At 38.4% G+C, this 12,692-nt stretch overlaps 1 protein-coding gene across 14 annotated transcripts in view; it reads right to left on the bottom strand.

Annotated features, from left to right (window-relative positions):
• Positions 1-12,692, bottom strand: part of ARPP21 (cAMP regulated phosphoprotein 21) — a 256,531-nt gene that overhangs the window by 162,433 nt on the left and 81,406 nt on the right. Inside the window, exon 1 of one of the 14 annotated variants that reach the window (XM_079947769.1) lies at positions 11,693-11,846. The exons of 12 other annotated variants lie outside the window; for them this stretch is intronic. The gene's annotated coding sequence lies outside the window, so the exon portion shown is untranslated. Of the gene's footprint in view, positions 1-7,009; positions 7,109-11,692; positions 11,847-12,692 lie in introns of those variants that run through there. One more of the 14 variants, XM_079947766.1, reaches the window with a different exon arrangement.

Raw genomic sequence — 12,692 nt, 5'->3', positions numbered from 1 at the left:
CTTGTCAAGACACTCCATGCTGCAAAAAATAAAGTGGAAATATTGCTACTCTAGTTGCTTGTGTATGACCAAGCCTCCGGAAGGTTCTCATGGGGAGCATGGCATTTGGGGAGGGGGAGGTGTTCTTTATGATGGGAAGAAGACTGAATTGTTGAGATCTCTTTTATCTTGGGCTCTTCTCCATTTAAGACTTACTTTCTTTTTAACGATTTAGTGGGGTGCCTGCTTGCGTGAAGATGTTCTCAGTTGCTGAACCCCTGACCTTTAAAGAAACACATACCCTTTGAAGGCATTAAGGGGCTACAACATAGCTATGCCAATAGCTTTTAAGGTATTCATATAGCTCAAGGTCTGTCTTCTTGCAGGCATTCATACGGATAACCTTTCCCTCGTCACTACTATTGTCCCCTCTAAAGACAGACTTCCCACAGAGAGGGGCATTCTCAATCATAAAATTTCTAAAAGCACTGGGGAGCATTTTTATTTGAAAATACTTTCCTTTAACCCCATCCACCCTTCTTTAAGTAAAAGGAAATATATTTATACCTTGTACAAGGAGTGCCAGTACATGGTGGTTTCTTGAACTAATTCCAGCAGAAAGCCCTTTATCATTCCCACATACAAATTGTTGTTGCATTCTGCCACTTCTAGACTATTCTAAATCATACAGAATAAGAGACAGGCAAGAACTTTATGAATAATGGCTCCTGCAGACAGCTATTATATTTTATTTAAGAGCAAACAAATGGATGTTAAGGCACGCAAGCCTTTGCAAGTTAACAGACTCAGTAAGCTGACAAGGGGCGCTGCAGTTAACACTTGTCAAGATCATTATGTCAATTAAGTGGCCAGACACTCTCTTTGATATTCTATTGACTGCATGAGTTGACACATTTTTAAAATCCTGCTTCAAATTGACTTCAGCTTATTAAACACCACATGTCTAGGGCACTTACCAACACATCCTCAGCTTTAGATTATGTCCTCCTTTTCTCACTGAACTGTACGTGTTAGTAGATCCATCATTCAGACTTCGTAGGCTTTTGAAATACAACTTTGCTTTACAAAAACTATTGGAGTTCTGCACACTTTGCATATCGACTATAATCTAGCTGCCACCCAGCAATGAGACGCTGGAGGGGAAAATGGCTTTAGAGTTGTTTTACTTCATTTCTTCTTACAATAGGGCATGCAAATGGGAAATTTAGATGCATCTGAAAATGCACACACACAGTGGAATTTTAATAGTATCAGCTTCCCTTAAGGGTTTTCATTTAGGCGTTGGATCCTTACGTAGGAGTAGGAGCCTTATCTGACAAGGACTTCTTGGATTCTACAATAACAAACCTTTTAAAATGGGGAGAGGGGCAGAAGGATAATGATAAGATCAGGCATAGGCAAACTCGGCCCTCCGGATATTTGGGGACTACAATTCCCATCATCCCTGAACATTGGTCCTGTTAGCTAGTGATGGTGGGAATTGTATTCCCAAAACATCTGGAGGGCTGAGTTTGCCTATGCCTGGATAAGATTAATGTATTGGTGGCAGAAACAGGAATGCTGGGAAAATGTCCTGTTCATGTCAACAGGGTCAACACCACTGCCAGCTGGATAAAATCTAATTAACTTTCAAGTGTTCTGCAGAAATGTAAACTATTGCTGGCAATAATAAAGCCAGGGTATGAGCCTTGAAGCCTAGGTAGTCATTGAGCTCCAAATAAACGGCTACATTTTGCATCGTTATTTTTTTAAGACCAGCAATTAACTATGTGCCTTTGTGCTGGATGGTCCTCCTAGAAGTGAAGGGAAAGTAGAATGTCTTTTGCATCTTTAAAGCAGGCATCTCTCTTCCTGCAGATTCACACTGATGACCTTTCTCCAGTAGGCTTCGTATATCTCCATGTTTCAACCTATCCCCAAGTTCTAGACGAACCTCATGCCAGCTTGAGGTTTGGCAGTGATCAAATGTCATGCTAAGCCAAAATGTATGGTTTGCTTAATGATACTGTGCACAAGCTAGATGCTGGTGCATGATGTTCAAGCTCTCAAACTTCACGTTTCCCTTAGCCAAGCACAGAAACAAACATAGAAACGGCTGGCTTATTGTTACATCTTAAATGACAGCCCGTTTGTTTCTTTCTGAACCACAGTCTGAATCCAAGTTTAGTTTTTGATTTACTGACCATGGTTTGTCTGGGAGAAACAAACCATGAGTGCTGGTTCGGATATAACACTAAGCTAGCTGCTCTGCACCTTGTTTACCTGTTTGACTGAAGGAAGAGGAAGGCAGGAGTGCTCCGAGTTGTATGCCTAAACAAACCACAGTTTGTGACTTGGTTTTATGTCTGAATGCTTGCTCCATGTACGTGGGAAACAACATGCCTCCAATTTGCTGCAATTTAGCCTTGCCTTTTCACTCACCTTTTCTATTTTGTGGTCACATCGTCTCTACCAGCAGTTTATCTTCTTTCAGCTTTGGTAGAAAACTGCCTTCTTGTACCACCTTTGTTTCTCCTACAAGATCTCTACTCTCACCCCTTGCACACCTGCCTATACTTGAACCCTCTTAGCCTATCCTGCAAACTCTGAACACCTGCTTGCCACAGTGAGGCAAATTGATCCACCTGTATGCTCCTTCATACACCCTGCTGAATTCTCACATGCCTTTACTGCTAGTATTTGGCAATGCCTCTAAGCTAGAAGTCACCCATATGATCTATATATCATTCCCAACACATATACAGAGAAGATAAATTGAATACAGGTCTCTAATTCTCCATGTCCGAGGACATTTAAAGTTACAGACTAGCTATTAAGGGGTCGGGACAGCTCATTATGTCAAAAAATACAACACCTGCAAAGAATCTGGTTTCAGTTTTCACAATTTTGATGCTTCCTTCCTTCCTTATGTTCAGAAGGAGGAAATCTTTCCTGTTTCCTATCCTGTCTTACACTACATATTCATTTGAACAGAAACCCTTCCATGTACATATTTCCTATAGCTCCAAATATAGCAAGAACTTTCTTAGATCTTGGAGGCACTGATGCTGTAAGTTACAATTCACATTAGAAAATATATCCTATTAATCTACATCAGAAATTAAATGTTAGCATTCCTTTTCAATTTGCCCTTGTTAAAATCCTGTGTCAATGGAAGTCAATCATACTGCAGCACTCCTCCTGGGCTATTAAAATATCTATCAATATGAATTGCAATTAGAGATGGCTAGTTTTGTATGATCTTGCTGTATCCTACCAAGACTTAACCTTTTCTCAAAAAAACCCCACTTAGAATATGGGGCGGGGGGCTTACAAAACTGTTGAAGAAAATTCAGATTGTGTTCAGGAAATTACATACGTTAGATCAAGGCCATGTAAAAGTAAATGCATTTGCCTTTCATCTTGAAATTACATATAAATGAACAAGTGTGCCATGTGTTTTTTCTTGTTGTTTGCATTCATTCATTTCTTCATTAAAATGAAAAGGTAACAAACGCATCAAGAAATCTGAAACTGAAAGGGATATAAGACTGCAACATACTATCCCTCCTGTTTTGCAGGATAGACTGTAGAACTGAAATGAATTTATATAATCAGATGTAGATTTGTAATTTTGAAGTGATATTTTATATATATATATATATATATATATATATATATATATCAGAACAATGAACTAGAAATTTGAAAATCTAAAATTCACCGTGTCAGAATGAGTCCATAATATGTTTATGTTCAGAACTGATGCTTTGGAAGTTAGCAGATTTGTCAGATTCCAATTTTTACTTCAGCAGAGCTAGTAATGGATCAGACATTATGGGCCAAAGATATGCAAACTGCATAGGTTACAGCCATAGCATCAATATTTTGGTTAAATTGCATTGTAAAGTTGAATTAAATATAATACTTTGTGAGTCATAAATAAGCACATCTTGATAAGTTGTGCTCGCCCTCTCTTCTAAACCAGCTCCCTGAGGAAAAGGTTTCGGTCCCATTTCTCTTTGGGAGCAATCCCTGATGGGAACTGTTGCTGCAGTAAATCGATGTGCATATAAACACGTTACAACATTGCATAATCCAGTATCTTCTATATGCTTCCTCTTTCCTGTAATCATAGGTATCATTTCATATTCCAGGAGTATAAAATGTTTTAAGAGTAGTAAGATTCTCAGCAAAATCTGAAGTCATGGGATTATATAACTGTAGTCGAGGGGATCCCAAGGGTCATTTAATCCAACCTCCTGCAGTGCAGGAAAGTCCTAGTTTTAGAGATCATCAATATTAAAGGGGAGGGCAACTGTTGTAGTTACTTCTTTATATCCCATAGCTACAGCAATGTTATCAACAAGGGTCAATGTTCATACCTACTGAATAGATCTGTTTCATCATTTATAACAAAAGTCACTAAGCAATCAGTACGTTGGCCAGGAATATAGGCATGCTCCCCAAATAATCACATGTGCTCCAATATATCTCCCTTCCCTAAATGTGCCCCTGCTGGCGCACATGCACAGAAACATACATAGCTTGATTTGACATCATTTCAGTGCTAAGTTGAGGGTTTAAAGCAAGTCAACTAAGGAGCACTGCACTGTATTCATGGTTTTTCTCTACTAGGTCCAAGATACTGGATTCCACATAAAAAAGCCCATGACAAGAATATCATAGGAAAATGTTTCTCCCATATAACATTCCCCCTTGGGATGTGTTCTGGAGAACAATTCTTTCAGGTTTGCCTAGTGTCAGAAGTGAAGTTCTCCTCAACGCAGATAGAGTATTTTCACTTATTTCTCTGATATCCTCATGGAACAAGCTCTCAAGAAAGCTTGTGTATGTTCTTGGGGTGTGCTGCATTCCAGCTCTTTGTTGCTCTTAACAGTTACCATTTTTTAAAAACAACAACATGTTTTTAATTGTATTTTATTGTTATCAATTGACTGTATTATATTGTTTTACAATGTGACTTTATTATTGTTGTATGCCACACATTGAAGGCTGTATTTGGTGGAAATGAGACGTATAGAGTTTGATGTATGAATGAAATATCTGTCCGTGGCATTTGGTTTACATCAGGGGTGTCAAACTTCCAAGAGACTGTGATCTACTCCCACTATAAACAAACTGGCAGTGATCTACCCATTGGATTGACCAGAGTTGTTCAGCTTTTTGGGGGGAGGATGACCGGAGTTGTTGACCTTTACTTTTTTGGTCGATCAATCACCATTGTGCGATCAACCAGGATCGACCAGGGACATCCCGCGATCGACCAGTACATCACCATCAACCAGTTGGACAGTCCTGGTTTACATGAACAGACTCCCAAAAAAGTGAGAACAGGATTGCAGACTTGGTCACACATGCAAGTCACTGCTTGATGCGACTTGAAGCGATGAACAACTAAGCATGAAATAGTCCCTAGTCTTAAAATGCACACTCTCAGGATGCCTGGTTCTAGGTGAGAAGACAACACCCTTCTGTTCAGGCTCCTGTTCAGTCGCTGTTGCCTTTAGTTCTGTCTCCTTCCACAGCAGATCAAAGCCCTTCCCAGCCTCCACTGAAGATGTGTCTGCCAAGGCAGATTGGCATACCTGCTCCCCCTTTCCAAGTGGCTGAAGTTGGGGCAGAGAGGGGAGACATCCTGTTCCTACAAACCAGGCTTCCAGCATTTCTTAATAGCTGGTCTTTCACACATTTCTGGTCATGCATTAAGTAGAAAGCACGTAAGTGGGGAGTTGCCTGAATTTCAGGCTTTGGATTGTTTCCCTTAAATGTCACATAAAAACACATCTAGCGGCTCAAACATTCTGTTTCAACGAGTGAGGCAAGTATATTTTTCTTCCAGGGGAAATTGAAAAGAAAAAAAAAAATCACTCTTACTAAGCCATTCCTCTTAAAACCTAACAGATTGATAACCTCGTAAAAATGCATCCTGTAAATTTCAAATTTCAATTCCCCACCCCCACCCCTCCCACAGAGTGGTAGCATCTGAGTGGCGGTCACCATATGACCAAGCATTATAGCCAATAGCGGCTTCTGTGCACAGAAGAAGGGAGGTGATTTTCACCAGTTTCCCTTCCCTGTGCCCTTTCCCAAAATCTGCCCTGGGAAGTTGGGGGGTCCTCTGGTATAGTAGAACAGGGGGAGGGGCCGCATGGCATGGGGAGGGGCTGAATGGGAAAGGGGGAATGCCTCCCTCCTTTCATTCACAGAAGCCTTTGATGGATCAAATAACTTTTCGTGATTGAAATTACACCTTTAGCCACATTCCTGAGCTGCAGACAGCTCAGTCCTCAGAATGATTTATTCAACATGTGTCCAATCTGCAGGTCAACCCATTATCAGACAGCATTAAGACTGAGGTGGTCTAAATGAGGTAGCTGATCTCAACCACTTATTTTTCAAAGTGTAAAGGCCATAGCACCTGCTGGCACGTAAAATGTAGATTTCACAAAACAAGCACCTCATTCTCCACTGCCCATTTTTTGCTGAACTTATTTAAGAATTAGATTATGAGAAGATTTAATGTAGGTTTTGCTAGAAGCCAAGCTAAAGGTCAACTTTAACTAAAGTTTCACTTGCTAAGTCCAAAACATAAATAATTATGAACAGTGATAGTTTTTTTTAGGTGGGAAATAGATTTAAAGGATTGTATTAAAGTTGTATTCCTCTAAAGGTTCTTTGATCCAGCAGAGTTAGTGGAAAGGGGGCTATTTTCCCTGAATCCCCCTTCCCTCTGCAGCTTCCTACGCCCATCCCAAATATGTTCAAGGGGATTGGGAGACCCTTCAGTACAGTGTGGGAGGTGGGAATTGTGGAATTTCCATAATTCCATAATTTCTACACACACCCTTTTAGCTCATCAAATTCTCCACTGGATCAAAGAGTTCTCCATCAGTGGAGGGACACAATTGGATACAATCCATAGACATATTTTAAAGACAAATACATCTTCATATGAGAAAGATTGCAGGTACAATAAGACTAGGTAGGAAGTATAGACTCAGCATACCGAACCACATGCTGGAACCTCTCAAAGGAATCAGGGTGCACGCTACTGAGCCAGGATTCTGATTAAGTTGCTAGGTGCAAGGAAACCTGTTCTGCATATGGGTACTACCTCTTTGTTACCCCAATCCAGTTACAAAAGCACCTGGGAACCAGAGAGAAAAAGAAAGAAAAGTAGAAGATCAACAGAAGTAGAAGAAGGCAAACCAAAGGAGAGAGAAAAGGGGCCAAGCACTAGAGCAGGCATCCCCAAACTCAGCCCTCCAGATGTTTTGGGACTACAATTCCCATCATCCCTGACCACTGGTCCTGTTAGCAAGGGATGATGGGAGTTGTAGTCCCAAAACATCCGGAGGGCTGAGTTGGGGGATGCCTGCATTAGAGGCATGGTGATCGGTCCTTTCTAGGAAAGGAACACGCTGTAACTCACGGGTAAGGCATATGTTTTGCATGAAAAAGGTCCCAAATTCAGTCCCTGCTATCTCCTGATCTGACTTGATATAAGATCACCTTCTATGATCCTAAGAAATTTTCTTTAAAATGATGGCATTTTGTAGGTTACTCTTTTTCCTTATGTAGTCAAGTCTCCAATATTAGCTGAGACTAGAAGAAGTTATCTGGCTTTGGGGGTTAATGTTTGGCACAAACACCAGATGCAGCTGTGTTGTGTAACCTGGAAGGCAGAGAGGAGCTGCACAATTTTGTTGTACTCATTTCTTTGCAATGAGGAGAATCGAGACAGAGACCAAAAAACCCTCCTAAGTGATCTTTTCGTGTTTTGGAAGCTTTCCCAAATGACCATTTAAGTTTGCTCATTAGGCTCCCAAGTTCCAAAAGCCTTAGTTTAGAAAAAGGCAGTGGCCTAATAAGACTTTCCATTCTACTGCAGATGTAATATTTATGAAATGATTATAATGTACCTGCAGCTAATTTGTGGGCAACAGGCTAAAATGGAAGCATATTAACAAGCAAAATGTAAAGCTTTTCTATTGCCTTCTTTAAAAATAAAAAATAAAAACACCTGTGACTCATTTTTGAGAAAGGAAGTGAAGGGAGGTGCTCCTCTGCAGATAACTGTGTCCAATTCATTGACAACATATTCCTTTTACTATGCCAAAGATGTGAACATCCTTAGTCAATGCAGTTTTGGTATAGTGCTTAGCTGCATTGTCCTTTATTGTGTTGGCATAATTCGCTTGTGCTCCAAGCAAAATGTGAAAATCATGAGAAAAACAAATTAATATTTGTTTTTCAAAAGAAGTGTATTTTGCTTGAAGCACAAGTAATATTGAGTTATATTGATGAGAAGAAAAAATTATAATCTTTATACACAGATTTTAAAGAATACATGATCAAGAACGATGAATAAACTAAAAGAAAAAGAAAAAAGGATTCTTGATGCCTTATTTTCATCTGGATTCACATGGGGTTTATATTTAAAGAGGTAATTGCCAAAATGCCAAAAAAGAGAGAGAAAAGATGAGTCCAAATATTAATGCAATATCTCCACTAAATACTGCTTAGGATTATGTCAAATTACCTGTCTCGAGGCCAGCTATTTAAAATAGAATATCTCACATTTGGACAAACTGTTTATAGGTTTATTTGCTTTCTTAAAATAAGAGACCATTGTTTTTTAAACAATAAAAACCAGGGTGTGATCCAAAGTAAATCAAGTCTTATTGGAAGAGACCATACTTGTGTTTACATCCTTTTGGGTGCTGATATACTCAAAATACAATTTCAACCATCCATATACAAAACCATAATACTCAGGCATCTCTTGCACAGTACTGGAAAACTATACTTACATCATGGCAATGATTCACATTGAAGACATCTTAGGGGAAATTAAAAGTGCCTAATGTGGAAATAATGTAAATGCTTCTAAAACATTAAGGTTTCTTTTGCAGTTATCATTTTGTATGCATTCTTTAGATGACTATGACAGTTGAAATGATGCCATCACAGAATTTTAGCATGAAACACTATGTTCAACTAATCAATAAGAGTGAGAGAGAAAAAAGTTCACATCATTCTAATCACTGTAGTTAACCTTTAGTGATTCCTTCCCCCCCAAAAAAACTGCTTTACATGAATGCAATCCTCTGTAAGAGATTATTTTTGGTAATGCAGTTCTTTCTAATCATTCAGAATATTATCTTATAAAGTAATCAAAATTATCATTTAAAAAACATATTTGGCTGGAAATGTTCCCACTCCAAGATGCTTTGGTTATCCCTTCAGAAAGTAGTCTTGCTATATTATGCCACTGTTATTCTCACTTCACTATGTCTTGCACTATGAACAGTGTAAACAATATCACTTGGCCCAAGGCAGATGTGGCTCAACAGAGTCCAAGTAATTATAAACAGTGGAACAGATCTGTTGGTACTGAGGTTTACCATTTGCTGTGCTGTTTGGTAGAGAACTGGCCAGTCTCAGCTTCCTAGAGCATATATTTCCCATATTACATCTTTACAGTTTCATATTTAATATTTTTAATAAAAAAAATAGTACACACACCAAGGACCAATCTCCTGCTGACCAATCTCCTGCTTTCAGTGAAGTGGCTCATAGATTTCCAAGCTCATCGTATCTTAAAATATTTCATACTAATAGCATCTATATAAGCCATGGTAGTTAAATGGCAACTCCATGTTCAGAAGCAGTGTAATTTTGCACACATAAATGTGGAAGAAAACTACAGGACATGGCTATCACTTTCATACCCTGCTTTGGTTCTTGAAATATCTGGCTGGCCACTATTAGAAAGAGAATATTGGCCTAGAAGGGTTTTGATTTGATCCTGCAAGACTACTCATCTGTTCTTACATGGTGCAGAAACCATCTATAGTCCAGATCACCTACTCTTTGGGCAAAATGTCAGGCAAAAAAAATTATTGAATTGTGCTCTTTCTCTGAAAAGTAAGTCCAAACAGGATTCCTCTTAAACCCATAGTTCCAATCTAAAACAATGAAAAATATGTCTGAATATTAGTAAGAAAAGGGGGGAAATCAATTTGTGTTCCCTATCTAGACTTACTGATACTCAAGGGACATTTCACTCATTTAGCAAACTCCCAGAAAGATCAGTTCTTGATCCAATGAAAAAAACTGCCAAAATTACATTTCAGATTGTTTAAGCAGATTTTTTTTGTCCATTGTTGTGGAGCTTGGTGTGCATAAAATGTGACAACTAACCTATTGCAAAGTCAGATAACCTTGTCACATATTATTAGCTCCTAGACTTTATGGCATTTTCTGGCACTTTGATGCCCATAGCAAATTTCCAAACCTAGACTGTTCAGGTCACATTCTAGAACTATGACAGACACCCTTCTCCTTTTATATTAACTAAGCTGTTCTCATTGTCCCCAGTTAACACAAGGACCTGTCTCCTTCCTTTTAGAAAACTGCCCAATTTGGAAGGGATGGGTAAGAACAACATATGGTAGCTTCTTTCTCCTTGACAATCATGGTCGGTAGTTTAAAAGATCTAAAACTCATTCTCTACACAATTTACAGTAAATACTGCATAAAGTAGCCAGTCCTCCAAAAATGGATACATCCTTATGCCTGGGCAAATGGAGAAGTGTTAATGCGTTATCTGAAAACAATGTAATTATCTGATGATCTGAGACAAGTAATTATTTATCCCAGTTGGCTACTCTGGAATTGCCCAGTCAAATCCCAATACCTCTTCCATATACAATTTTCTGATCCATTTTATATCCTTTCACTTGAATCATATTTGCAGATACCCAAGGTTTAGGACTGCCCTGTAATGTACAAACACTAATATTCTTGTGAGCACACACACGCGCTCACAAGCCTTCATATTGCAGAAGGCTGAGTTACTATCACATATAGGGAGTAAGCCCCATTTAATTAGCTAACACTTTATTTCAAGTAAACACCCAGCAGACTTCGAAACTTGATTTAGACAGGTAACGCTTATTTATGTCACTTAAGCCAGATTTAGTCAACAAGGATAACACACACACAAATTAAGATGCACATTAGCACTGGTTCACAGTACTGAAATGTTAAACATTATGTAGAATAAACATTTATAATACTTTAAGTAGAGAATACAGAACAAAAATGTTTTTACATGAAACAGACTAGCCTATTTATACAACAGGCAGAACTTCTGAAAATACTTCAGATGCATGCATCAGATTTATGAAATGATACTCTAACAATGTGCACACATGTCATTATGTTGACCTTCCATGCAAATTTACAATTTGCATTTTGTTTAATCCATAAATACCACCAGAGGTTTGCCGCTGTTACCTTCTGCGAATACCAGAAGCAATGATTATGAATGACAGAAATTGAATAAACTTCAAAGTCTTACACAATCATAGCATGATAGTGCAATTGACACACATAGAATTGCCTATATTAACAAAATTATTTAACATTGCTATTCCAGAAAATATTTGTTAGCAAAAAAAATTTTTTTGTGTTAATATATGTTTGTACAACATAAAATAACCCAGATGGAGCAACAACTTTCCATTACAACTTCAAAATATCTTTCATTTAAGTTATCCCGCACACTCTCCCCAAGCACTGAAAATATTTGTTAAAAATATACTGTCTTAATACTGCCTAGCATAATAACATAAATGGAATTGGGAATGATGATTCACCACAACCCGCAGACCGCTTTTACCTTTGCAGTCTTTTTCTTTTTTCCCCCCAGTAGCCATAGCCAATCATTGCTCTCCTCGTCCATTATGCTTCTCTATAGCAGAGTGAGATGCTTCTTCATTAAGTAGTGTTACAAATAGAACACACCCGAACTCCCAAGTGGAGAATGCTCTAACGGACGCTAAGACTACAGTTCTCAAGGTAACCAGGCTCAGTTGGAAACTGAGAGCAAAGTCAATGTAAGATTAGTTATTTGCAAGCCTTAATTGCACATTGCAGTTTGCCTCAACCCATGATGAACTCTCTTAAGAACAATATTCAGTTAATTTTTTAAGCAATGCAGATAAAAAAGCAAAACAAACAGACAACACAAATTTTACCATTCTTATACTTAAAGCAAAATAAAATTTTAAAGTTTTTTTTTTAATGTACAGCACAACAGACAAGCCAATCCAGTTAGTCATAAAACAATATAGTTCTCTTGTTGCCTTACACAATATGGACAATTGTAACACTGATGGATTTAAACACAGCAGCAGAAAAGGAGAAAGCATACAGTTCAGAAAAATGCTTCTGGCTCACAGAGCTCTGGATGAAATGGTACTTTTCACAAAGAAGAAGAAGAAGAAAAAGTTGTTCTCAACATGAACCTGGTTGTACAACAGAAGAATGGTGGAATGAACCCATGCTTTGTTTATCCCCAAGAAAACAAAGCATCTGGTGGATACAAATGTTCAGATAAAAGTGTAACATAATAGCAATGAAGTAACTGCAAGCAATGAACACAGCAGAGTTCAGACAGCTGACTTTTAATTTCTGATACTTAAAGGAGATACAGCAAGCTGCAAAGCTATTTCTTCCATGACATCATATGGATGCTAACCCAAATGTACTACTTTCTACCAAATCAAAACACAGGAGCTAAGCATTAGGAATACCTGAAAACAATACAAGATGCTTTACTATCTTTCTGACAATTTTAAGAAAGTTTTATGCATTATCCCCCCCCCCCTTCTTTTACA

The sequence above is a fragment of the Podarcis cretensis genome, assembly GCF_951804945.1.
Source record: "Podarcis cretensis genome assembly, chromosome: 12".
Lineage (NCBI taxonomy): Eukaryota > Metazoa > Chordata > Lepidosauria > Squamata > Lacertidae > Podarcis > Podarcis cretensis.
This window is presented reverse-complemented; position numbering and strand designations above follow the sequence as displayed.